A 12151-nucleotide genomic window follows, 5' to 3' on the forward strand; every position below is an offset into this window, starting at 1 on the left:
CCCAATTTTTTTGATTCTCTGGAGGAGTTTGTATGAAGTTTGTAATTTTTTTTTAATATTTTGTAGAATTCACCAAAAGAGTCACATCCCTAGCACCCGCCACCCAGGTTTTCAACAACTATTGCCATATATTTTACTTCTGCATATAATACCATAGTACCTTTTTGTTTTATTTATTTTAATAGACTGTAAACTACAATTGGAAAAAAAATTTTTGTATTTACCCATGTAGCTGCTGTTTTTGGTGCTCATTGTTCTTTAGTGTAGATCTGTCTTTCTATCTGGTAACATTTTCTTTGGGCCTAAACAACTTCCTTTAGCATTTTGTACTGCGCGCTTGCTGATGATGCTTTCTTTCAGTTTTTATACATCTAGAAAGATCTTTATTTTGCTTTTTTTTTAAAAATGACATCTTTATTAAGTACATAATACTTGGTTTATAGTTTTTTGTTTCAGTGCTTTAAGAATTTCTCCACAGTCCTCTTACTTTCCTGGTTTCCCATGAGAAGTCTGTTGTCATCCATGCTTTTTTTCCTTTGTACATAAATGTATTTTTCCCCTTTGGTTGTTTTTTTTTTCAGTCTTCTCCTTTTTTTAATACAATATCTTTATTTATTTATTATTATATGGTGCTAAGGATCGAACCCAGTGCCTCAAATGTGCAAGGCAGGCGCTCTACCACTGAGCTATAGCCCCAGCCAGCCCCTTTAGTCGTCGTCTTCTTTATCATCAATTTTGAACAATTTAATTGTGATGTTCCTTGATAAGATTTTACCTCTTATACCTTTTATGTTTGAGTTTTCTTGAGACTCTTGGATTAGTAGGTTTATAGTTTTCATCAAATTTGGAAATAGTTCAGCTATTCTTCTGTTGTTTTCTCTACCCCTTTTCTCACCTGTCCTTTGGGGATTCCATTTATATGTACTCTAAATTACTTGAAATTGCAATACAGTTCACTAATATTCTGTTAATTTTTTAATGTCCTTTTTATCTCCTTTATTTTTACTAATTTAACCCTTTTAACAGAGGGTTTTTTGTTTTTTTGTTTGTTTGTTTTGTTTTTCCTCCCTTCTGTAATACTTACTTGCCATTTACTCCTGGTAACATTTTTTTTTTTTCCTGAAGGACTTCCTTTAATAATTCCTGTTAATACAGATTTGCTTATGACAAGTTCTTTTTTAAGTAATATTTTTAGCTTGTAGAATTTTAGGTTAATAGCATTTTTCTTTCATTACTTTAAAGGTGTTGCTGTACTCTTTGGGGGCCTGCATTCTTTTCAGTGAGAACCCTCCTGGAAACAGTTTGAGCTTTTAGAAGCTTCCTTTTGAACTTGGTGAGGCCCAGTCAGAGCTGCATTAAGTCTAAAACCAATTTTCCCTAGTACTGAAGGCAGTACCCTTATGAGTACTCTATGCACTGAAAGATCCTCTGTAAAGAAAGGTGTTCCCACTTTTCTCTGGTGACGGCCTGAACTACTCTGGGCCATACATGAGATCCAGGGATAGTTCTCCTTAATCCTTTCCGTCCTTATTTCCTCATCCTGGAGTTGTTTCTTTACATCCCATCCTAAATGGTACTCACTTGAAGCCTAAGGGTGATTTGCATAATCTCCCGGGCTCTCCCTCTTTGTAGCTGTTTTCTTTCCTGAGAATTCTTAAATTTCTTTGCCTCCCTAGATTTCTAACTCTTATCTCCTTCACTCAGGGCATTGCTGAGCTCCACCCAGATTTTCCCTTCCTGTGCTGCATACTGGAAAGTAAACTGGGGAGATTTTAGGTCTTATAATATTTTGATTTCCTTATTGTTCAATTTCCTCATTGGTATGAAAGCTGTTGTTTCATATATTTTATTTCTTCTTTGTTATTTCAGCCAAGAGTATAATCTTGTCTTCTTTCTTCCATTTTGGCTGGAACGGGAACTGTTTTGAATATTTGAGATATTTAAGGTACACAGAAAAATATAATGAACCCTCATGTGCCCATCTGCCAGCTTCAGCGTTTATCAATTTAGAGCTAGTCTTGCTTCATTTGTACTTCCACTGTCTTCCCTCCTTATTATTTTGAAGGAGATCCAACAAGTCTTAGTATTTCATTTAGGGATATTTAAAGAAAATTAGGATTTTTCTTAGGGTAACATTCAGTTAATTCCATATACTCCGTTTATTCTAAACCCTTGTCCACATTTAGAATATTGTAAAAATTGGTTTTCAGAAGAATGACTAATAATCATCAAGACAAGTTTAAAATAAGATTGTTTATTTCATTTGAAAAAACAGAGATCACATTTTAGAGAAACTGTAAAACATAATCTCTGGTTAAAAAATATGGAAAGAAAAAAGTTATTATCCCCCCAGAAAAAAAAAAACATAATAATTGGGAATTCAAGTAGTAGTATTAATCTAGCTACAAATTCCAGTTGTACCACATATTGGTTATGTGACAAAAGTAGGTTTTTTTCTTCATTTTCTTATCTGTAAAATGGGAATAATAACATTAGTATCAAATTCAGTTATCTGTGATTCAATATATAAATGTTTTAATAACAAGCTAATTTTTTAATTTTTAAAATGTTTTAAAAAGGACTCATTTGAAAGCTATGTTTATTCTTTTGCTGTATCCTCCAAGAGTTTTAGAATATTTTAATCATCTTGAAGAAAATATATCATTTTGGTAGTGTCTTGTAGATCTTTGTTTTAAAATTAATATTTTTTTCTGATCATAACTACTTTGTTCATTGAGAAAAAAATGGGAAGTTGCACATCTGTCTTAATAATTATATAAAGAACATAAATGATCGTGCATAATGAACACACACACTTTGCAAATGAACTCTGAAAACTTTTTTTTTACCCCAGGTGCTAGAGATCTAACATGCTAGCCCTACTTTTCATTTTTATAGCACAAAATTCTATGGTGTCTTTTCATCTTACTAAATTCTATAACCAGTGACTAGAATGTATGCTTCAGAAGGTGAAGAAGTTTGTCTGGTTGTCTAGCATGTAGAATAGCACTTGTTTTTTCATCTGAGCTCTATAATTTATCAGCAGTATAGTCCTAGATAAGTTATTTATCTTGTCCTTAGTCTCCTCCTAAGTAAGACTTTTTTTTTTTTTTTTTTGGTACTGGCAATTTAACCCAGGGATCTTCTACCACTGAGCTACATCCCCAACCCTTCTAATTTTTTAAAATTTTGGGACAGGGTCTTGCTAAGTTGCCCAGGTTGATCGCAAACTTACAATCCTTCTGACTCAGTTTCCTGAGTAGCTGGGATTATAGGAGTTGTGACATTTAATGAGCTAATGTAGATATAGTATTTAGAATAGAACCAGGTGTATGGTAAGCATTATGGGTTAGTTAAGTATTGGGTTCCATTATTCTGTTACTACCTTTATCATCATTATTATATCATGTAATTTAAAATGATGTGAATGAACAAATTTACTCAACAAGGATACTCATAAGGCTTTTCTTTTTTAAAATCTCTATTCCCACTTTCCTCCTCCAAGATAACCACTATTATCATCAGTTTGATAGGTATCCTTTCGGACTTTTCCTATATATTTATACCCTTGAAAAAATGTGTATGTTTATAAATAAAAAGTATTGGGCACTGTTTCAATATACCTGGTTTCACATTATATCTGTGTCATTTGTTGCTATTTATATTCAGTGATGTATCTTAGGGATATTTACCATTTGCACCATCCTTGACCATCTTTCCATGTTATTGAGTATTTTGAAATATCACCATAGTGTATTCCCCTTTGCTGAATTTTTAAGATTTTTTAGTAGAAATAATAGTGTGATAAACATTTGTTTCTTGTTTTTGTTCTTATTTTTATGTTTTGGTACCCCAGGTGGGATAAAACTGTGACAAACATTTATATTCAAAAATCTTACACACATCTGTAATCATTTTCTTAGGATAAATTTTTCTCTATGAAGATTTTGATATTTTTGTGCAGTGCTCTCCATATGTTTTGATATTACTTTTTAAAAACTATTGAGACTGCTTTTTTGTTTTATGTTGTTTTGTTTTTTGAAGTATTGAGGGTTGAACCCAGGTCCTTGAAAGACTGCTAGTCTTAATAGGGGGAGGATTCAACTACTTGAATTCCTATTCTTTATGAGGGCCAGGATCACATGCTTGGTACCAGTATGTCAGAATTTTAAAGTGAAACTTGAAGAATACAAAGAAAGTAAGGAAAAAAGTGTTCCAAGCACAATGAAGTACAGTACAAAGCCCCAAGGCAGAAAAGTTGCCATGTTAGAGGCATGGATTGAGACCTATAGAGTAGCTAGAGTGTAGTGAGAAAGAGTCTGCTGTGAGAGGAAGTGTAGAGAGGCAGAGACTAGATCATATAGGGCCTGAAGGCCAAGACAGTTATTTTGAATTTTATTCTAAATGCTGTGATAAGCGATTGAGAGTTTTTAAGCTGGGGGAACTTACTGGTGTGTGGAAGAAGGTTTAGCAATCAGTAAGAGTCGAAAATAGGATGACCAGCTAGGAGATATGGTTGTTTCCTATTTCTTGATCACTTTTTTTAAAAGAAAAACATACCAGTTCAATTTAACAGTTTACTTGAATAAGTAAAAGGTTATAGAACTGGCAGCATTCCAGAGTGAGGGATGGTTTGGAATACTCCCCTTTTACAGTGTAGTGAATTACTTCTACAACCATTAAAATGGGAAAGACATACAGAAATTACCTGATTGGTATGGTCAGGCATTTGACCTAGTTGGGCATAATTTGGCAACCTTTAGTCTGAAATTGGTTGAGGGATTGGCTGCTGTGATTGAGCTCAGCTACTTAGCTATAAGGCTACACTCAGCTAGGTTACACCTGTACACCTGCTTTCTTATCAAATTAGGTTGTAGTTCACTACATATTGAGGGCTCTTTAGATCACATCACCATTCAAGTATGGAGACTGATTTAGGCCAGTTTATTTTACTTAGGTCGGTTTATTATCAACAATTTCCTCCTTTTAGTCATCCTCTCAAGTGTTGAGAGATGGACAAAAACCACAGGCAGTGATGCTACCTCCTAGAGATATTAGGATGAATCCAGTTGATCCTACTACATATTAGTTAGATGAGGTCACCAGGGTGGAACACTCATGATGGGATTCGTACCTTTATAAGAAGAGGACGAAATACCATAAGCTTCCTTTCTCTACCATGTGAGGATACACGTAGACTGCAACCATCAGCAAGCCAGGCAGTGGGCTTGAAATTGGGCTCTTGTTAAGAACTGAATCTGCTGACCCACTGATCTTGGATTTCTCATCCTGCAGAACTTTAAGAAAGACATGTTCATTGTTTAAGCAACCTAGTCTATAATATTTTAACAGCCTGAGCAGGTTAAAACACCTAGGAAGTGATAGGGAGAAAAATATTTTAAAAGTAATGAGAAACTGTTCTAATCCTAGTGCTTATTATTTTTCTTCTAATTTGTGTGACATCCTTAGTTAATATTTCAGCTTTGAATATTTATCCTACTATTTTGCTTAAATAATTCATTTTCCTTTTAAGTTATCTTTTAATACATGAAGGAAGTCTTTTATTTGTTTTTTATTTTTTAGAAGTACTGAGGATTGAACCTGGGGGCCCTCTACCACTGAAATATATCCCCAGCCCTTTTAAAAACATTTTTATTTTGAGAAAAAGTCTTTCTGGGTTTTCCAGATTGGCCTTGAACTTGCAATCCTCCTGCCTCAGCCTCCTGAGTTGGTGGAATTAACAGGCATGTGTCACCATGCCTAGCTGAGACAGTCTTTTATTGTGCTTGTAATGCAGTGTTTCTTAAACTGATTTGAATGTGGACTTTTAATCTTTTTTAATGAAATATCTACCTGGAACATCTTTTGAAAAAGGTAAGTCAGAGGATTGGGTTCCAGTGATTACTAGAGACTTGTAATTAATGTTTTATAGATCAATTTCTTAGATAATATTATATATTATAATGTTATTACAATATTACATATCATATATTATAATGTAATAATTTCTTAGATAATATTATATATTATATTATAATGGGGCATGAATGATGGCCATTCTGGTTTGGTGGAGGAGAACAGATCTTTGGAATCTATAGGTTAAGATCCTAGTTTTAGCCTTCATGAGGCTGAGATCTCTTTGTCCCTAGTTTATTCATTTGTAAAATTAATGGAATGATTCCTTCTTTGTGTGTGTGTGTGTGTGTGTGTGTGTGTGTGTATTTTTTTGGGGGGGTACTATGGATTGAACTCAGGGGCACTCAATCACTGAGTCACATCCCTATCCCTTTTGTGTATTTTATTTAGAGACAGGGTCTGCCTGAATTGTTTAGCGCCTTGCTATTGCTGAGGTTGGCTTTGAACTCTTGATCCTCTTGCCTCAGCCTCCTGAGCCACCGGGACTATAGGCTTGTGCCACTGCACTCTGCTCCTTGTATATTTTTTGTGAACAGCAAATGTGATATGTAAGGTACAAACTTCTTTATCTACTTTTTGTTATTCTGTACCATCTTGAATCATAGGGAGTAAATTTGTTTTTTGTTTTTTTTTAAAGAGAGAATTTTTTAATATTTATTTTTTAGTTTTTGGCAGACATAACATCTTTGTTTGTATGTGGTGCTGAGGATCGAACCCAGGCCACAAGCATCAAATGGTAGGCGAGCACGCTACCATTTGAGCCACATCCCCAGCCCCCTAAATTTATTTTAATGTTAGTAAGTTGGAGAAGGCAAAACAAACAGAAAATATAATCAAAATAATTCTGAATAAATATAAATACAGCATGAGGTATAAATGTGTTTTACTTGGATGTGTGGAGTATTGGGATTAGAAAAGCTATTTTAAACAAGATTCCAAATATCTAATCAAAGACTTTTTATACACCTTACCTTCAGTGAGAATGACTGTTATTCAAAAGATGAAAGCAAACAAGTGTAGGCAAGGATTTGGAGAAAAGGGAACCCTTTCACACTTTGGGGGAATTGTAAATTAGTACAGCCAATATGAAAAACAGTATGGCGTTTCCTCAAAAAAATCAAAAGTAGAACTATCATATGATCCAGAAATCCTACTACTGGGTATACATATCTAAAGGAAATGAAATCAGTATATTGAAGAGACATTTGCACTCCCATATGTATTGCAGCACTATTCATTATAACCAAGGAACAGAAACAACCTAAGTGTCCATCAGCAATGAAAAAGAAAATGTGGTACATTTTACAACAGTACATTTCATGGTACTGTTGGACCATGAAAGTGAATGAAATTCCATAATTTGTGACAACATGGATGGAAGTGGATATCATTATGATAAGTGAAAACAAGCCAGGCAGAGAAAGACAAGTATTGGTTGTTTTCACTCTTAGATGGAATCTAAAATTCCCTCAGAAAAGTTGAGAGTAGAATGATAGTTACCAGCAGGCAGGGGGAGATAGAGAAAGGTCAATCAATTATAGTTGGAGTGAGAAGTTCAAACAGGCAGATTGCCTAGTTTGAACTCACCTGGGCAACTTAGTGAGTGTCTGTCCCCCCCCCCCCCCCCCCGCACCCCGCACCCCCCCCCCCGCACCCCGCACCCCCCCCCCCCCCCCCCCCCCGCCAGCAAAAAAAAGCTGGAGATACGGCTTAGTAGTAGAGTATGCTTAGGTTCAAATCCTAGTACGGGGACAGAGTTAGAGGGTTTAGTATGCTATTGCACACTAGGGTGACTGCAGTTAATGCATACTATATATTTCTAAAAGCTAGGAGGAAGAATTTGAATGTTTCTATCATAAAGAAATGATAATACATAAATAATGTTTCTAATATGTATGATAAAAATTAATGTCCAATAAATATTATTTATCTAAACCAATGAGAAATTTACAATCCACAGAAATATGTAAAGAAGGTATAAACTAGAGTTACACAAACAAAAAGTTACAAATGGCTGTTTAAATTATGACCATGCCTTGCTTTGCTAGTAATTAGAGAAACCCAGATTATACTAGGAGACCATTTCTGCCCATGATATTATAAAAATTAAAAAGATTAATAATATTCAGTGTTGGCAAGGAAATTTGAAATGAGCACATTTACATATAGTTGATATAATAAATTTTTAATCTATTTTTCAAGACACTTGACAGTAGCTATTAAAATGAAAAATACTCATACTCTTTGACTTACCAATTTCATTTTTATATATTTATCCTAGAAAAATAGTCACACAATCCATAAAGTGGCTGGTATAAGAATTTTCTGCTGAAGTACTGTTTATAAGAGTGAGATATTGGAAACCATAGAGTACAGAGGAATGATTAAGTGAACAGTAATATACTCACAATGAAATATTGTCCAGTCTTAGAATGATGGAGATCTATGTATGTGGATAAGGACAGGTTTCCAGTATATTCTGGTAAATTAAAATAAAAAGGGGAGGGGTTAGAAAACCACTTTTGTTATTTGTTGATGTATGACCATATTTCTATTTATTTTTGTTTTAATATTAGAATCCATATGTTTATTTTTAAAAATGATGTTATGACCTCATAACTGTACAATTATTATGTCAATTTAAAAATTGGTTAATTTAAAAATTACATCTGACTGTGTCTGTAAATTCATAGTTAAAGATCTGAAAGGATCAACTACTAATTGTTAGTAGCAGTCACTGCTGGGAAAGAGTATGAAGAATTATTTCGCTTTTTATTCTTTCTACTTATGTATTTTTAGAGCTTAAATAAACATTAATGAATAACTTCTATACTTTCATCATGAATAAATAAAATGAATACTTTCTATAATTTTAAACCATAAGTGATGTGACCTGAAAGGAAGCCATCAGTGATGGCATAAAAAAAATCACAGACATAAAGACTTAGATTTAGTGTCTAATTCACTGCTACTTATAACATTATGACTTTAGAAATAGCTTAATCTCGGAAAATAGGGAATTTTCCACAAACTAGAATATATTTATTCCGAGGAATACTGACCACTTAATGTGTCATAGAAGTACAAAGTTTATGTAATTTATGTTATGTTGTCAAATACCAGGCACCAGATTTGTTCTCAGTACATTATTACCTCCTACATCATCATCATCATCATCATCATCATCATCATCATCATTATTCTGGGATTGAACCCAGGGCCACTTAACCACTGAGCCACATCCTCAACCCTTTTAAATTTTATTTAGAGACAGGGTCTTCCTGAGTTGTTTAGGACCTCACCAAGATTCTGAGGCTAGCTTTGAATCATCCTCCTGCCTCAGCCTCCCGAGCTGCTGGGATTACAGATGTGTGCCACAATGCCTGGTTTCTGTTACCTTAGTTAATCCTTAGAATAATCCAGTGAGTTAAGTACTTCTCATTTCTGTAAAAAGAAATTTTGACACTGACAGATTTTAAATAACTTGTCTAAGATCACAGTAAATGGGATAGCTAGGACTGTTTCATCTGTCCGACTTAAATTCATACAGTTAATGTATTTAATTACTTTACAGATATGAAAATATGTCATAATGTTTACATGAAAAAGGTTATAACATGATTCAATTTTTTGCAAATAAAAATTGATCGAAAGGACCAGATATAGTGGCACATGCCTGTATCCCAACAACTCAGGAAGCTGAGGCATAAGGATTGGAAGTTTGATTCTAGCCTCAACAATTTAGCAATACCCTGTATCAAAGTAAAAACTTTAAAAAAGGACTGGAGGTGTAGCTCAGTGATGGAGCACCCCTAGGGTGAGTAACTGAAACAAAAATTATCAGAAGGGTATATTTTTAAATGTCAGCAAAGAAGATTTTTTGTTTCTTCTTTTGTTATTGTTTTTCCACAGTGAACATGGCTTTTATAATTAAAGTTTTTAAAAGATATTCATTTCATAGCAGAGGGATGGGGTGGACTAAAGAATAATTATTCTTTCTTTCCCTCTGTTTCTGGGTGTGTTTCTAAGACATTTTTGAGTTTGGGTGTATTCACTCAATGCCTGAAATTTCCTCTTGGCACTAGTTTCTAAAAACTAGAAGGTTGAAACGGTCATGTTATTCTGAGATCTGAAGCTGTGAGCTGATGAAAAAAATCTTTAAATAATATAATTGTAACCATTATTCAGTTCCCTTGATCTGGGACCATGGCCACTAGCAACAGGATTCAGAAACCAGAACGTACGTACCGTACAGTGAGCAGTCTCCCAGACTTTTCCCTTAGCTTTTCACTAGAAAATTCTGCTTTACCTCTACTTTCTCTCAATTCTTTTTTTGTTAGTTTAAGGGTCTTTTTACCTGGATGAAAAGAACTGGAACCAATCATAAAGAAATAGCTCTCTTTTGTACCTGACTCTTCTTGCATTTCTGTTGCCTTGTCAACGAAATAAAGCAGCTATGAATAAACCAGCTGCTGTCTGCTTCCTCCCTCCCTAGAGGAAGGGAAGGGGTGGGGAAGGTAACTGAGGAGGACTAAAAAGGGTGGAAACTGAGGTGGAAACTTGAGATAAGAGTATTGTACTTATATTTCTGACATTGATTCTTACTCTTTTAATTAACTATTTAGAATATGATACATATAGCTGTTTGTGTTGGTTCTTAGTCATTCTTCCCAGCAGCTGAAAGATACAACTAATTAGTAACTTTTTCTGTTTGTCAGTTGGAACCTGTCACTATTTGGGGTAGAAGTAACAGATTTGGAGCTATATTTCAGGACTGGAAAACCAGGGAATTAATTTATGATTTTTGGTTTCAGAGGGTTCTCTTTGGGTATTGGCATTAAAAATAGTTTCAGGGTGTCTAACTTAATGTACTGGAGATGCCGGACAAAGACTACATACAAAGGCAGTAACTTATAAGCATTTATAGTCACCACTGGATGAACAAAGACAGCTGAAGCCTGAAACACATGACACAGAAACTAATACTTGAAATCATTAATGAAAAGAGCATAAGTCATTTTTTTAACTTGCAAGTATTGATTAGGAGATAGCAGACATAAACATAGAACTGTTATTGTATGGCATTTCCTCACTTAGTCCAAACATTCCCATTCATCTCTTATCTGATCTAATGAGGCTTTGGAAATCCATCAGCTGCAAAAACATAATTTTCAGACCATATTATGCCATATAAGACTAAATAAACATTGTCATTCCCTTGGCCCAGTTCATCCTTAAGTTAGGAAAGAACAAAAGTTAAATAAGGAATGCCATTAATGGTGACCCTAGGTCTCTCACTGGGCAGTAAAATTGATAATGAACTTAATTGTAAATATCCAAAAACATATTTTCAAGGCCTAGTTTTCATTTCTTGTTCTTTCTTTATATAAATGTGAACAGTACATTTATTTATTCCTGTACCCCCCTTGCTTACACAAAAGGTAGTATAATTTGAACCTTTCTTTTTTCCCATGTGAGCACAAAGAAAGCTGCTTTCTTTTAAATGAGATCCCTTTTGGGGTCTGGAACAGTACTAGGGATTGAACCCCAGGATACTCTTATCACTGAGCTATATCCTCAGCTCTTTTATTTTATTTTAAACTTTTATGAACATCTTGTTTTATTTATTTATTTTTTAATATTTATTTTTTAGTTTTCGGCAGACACAACATCTTTGTTGGTATGTGGTGCTGAGGATCGAACCCGGGCCGCACGCATGCCAGGCAAGCGCTTGAGCCACATCCCCAGCCCTCCCCAGCTCTTTTTGTTTTATTTTGAGACAGAATCTTTTCTAAATTGCCCCGGCTGTCCTTGAACTTGGAATCTTTCTCCTTTAGCACCCAAATTACTGGGATTATGGGTGTGTACCAACAGCTGGCTTTATTGTGGTAATTCTATTAAATAATTTTAAAATATTAATCACTCTTGCATTTATGGAATAAATTTATGTTTGTTTTGCATTGTACCAGTTCACTGATATTTTGTTCATGAGCTCTCTGTTTTTTTTTCAATTTTTTACTTTTTAGCAGTATTAAGGACTGAACCTAAAAGTGCTTCCACCACTGAGCTACATCCCCAGCCCTAAAATTTTGAGACAGCGTTTACTAAGTTGCCCAGTCTAGTTGCAAATTTGTGATCTTCCAGCCTCAGCCTATTTTTATGGTTTCTTTATGGTGAAAACTCAAAATCCTTTCTTCTAGGTTTAGTGCTGTGCTTTTATTTTTATTTTTTTTAA

General features: G+C 34.4%; 1 protein-coding gene and 1 long non-coding RNA gene across 3 annotated transcripts in view; one reads left to right on the top strand and one right to left on the bottom strand.

The window, feature by feature from the left end:
• The window catches only part of Ahcyl2 (adenosylhomocysteinase like 2), a 186814-nt gene that overhangs the window by 84988 nt on the left and 89675 nt on the right, over positions 1-12151 (top strand). The gene's annotated exons all lie outside the window — the stretch shown is intronic.
• The window catches only part of LOC120891846 (uncharacterized), a 41551-nt gene continuing 31648 nt past the window's right edge, over positions 2249-12151 (bottom strand). Inside the window, exons 3-4 of the long non-coding RNA XR_005736414.2 lie at positions 8325-8395; positions 2249-5297 (exon numbers count right to left, since the gene is read on the bottom strand). This is a non-coding gene — a long non-coding RNA (uncharacterized LOC120891846). The remainder of the gene's footprint in view (positions 5298-8324; positions 8396-12151) is intronic.

The sequence above is a fragment of the Ictidomys tridecemlineatus genome, chromosome 2 (genome assembly GCF_052094955.1).
Source record: "Ictidomys tridecemlineatus isolate mIctTri1 chromosome 2, mIctTri1.hap1, whole genome shotgun sequence".
In the NCBI taxonomy this organism is placed as follows: Eukaryota; Metazoa; Chordata; class Mammalia; order Rodentia; family Sciuridae; genus Ictidomys; species Ictidomys tridecemlineatus.